Genomic DNA, 744 nt, shown 5'->3' with positions numbered 1-744 from the left:
AAGTTCATCCGTCTGTCCGTCTGTTTCCTTCCTCTTATCCAGGTTTGGGTCACAGGGGCAGCAGCCTAAGCAGAGAGACCCAGACTTCCGTCTCCCCAGTCACCTGGGCCAGCTCATCCAGAGGAATCTCAAGGTGTTCCCAGGCTAGCCTAGAAACATAGTCCCTCCAGAGAAAATAAGTCAATAACAGCAAAATAATTAGGTGGTAAATACATGTTTGCTCACAAGTGTTATCGGATCACAAAATAAAGGTACCAAACAAACAATTGCTGTTTTTCTACAAAACAATGCTGGGAAATTGAAAACTAATACATTTAATTGCAGAGTGGATATATCTGTTAAATCAAAAAAGAAAGAAATTGAGGCTTAAACGAAACTTATCAGTTAAGTTGTTTTCCCCTCGGGCATTGTGCATAGGTCAATCTAATTCTGTTTGTCTGGTTCAACCTGCAGGAACAGAACTCAGGATGGTCACAAGGACAATGTTCATGTTATTTAAAAGGAAATACCAAAAATAACTAAGCTGAGTTTTAGAAAGTGATAATACACATTTATAACATTATCTGTTGCCTGTCTCTCCAGACCAACATGAGTAAAACTGGCATTTAAGATGCAGCAGCAGTTTGATTAGTGTTTTCAGAAGCTGACCTGGAACCTGCGGTAGCAGCACTCTGAAAGTGCCATTAACATCGGGTTAAATGACCTGCAGGAAATGAAGAGATGAACTCAAGAGGCGACAAAAGA

This window comes from Austrofundulus limnaeus, unplaced genomic scaffold (genome assembly GCF_001266775.1).
Source record: "Austrofundulus limnaeus strain Quisiro unplaced genomic scaffold, Austrofundulus_limnaeus-1.0 Scaffold17, whole genome shotgun sequence".
NCBI lineage: Eukaryota > Metazoa > Chordata > Actinopteri > Cyprinodontiformes > Rivulidae > Austrofundulus > Austrofundulus limnaeus.
The sequence above is the reverse complement of the archived record's forward strand: the minus strand, read 5'-3'. Positions refer to the sequence as shown.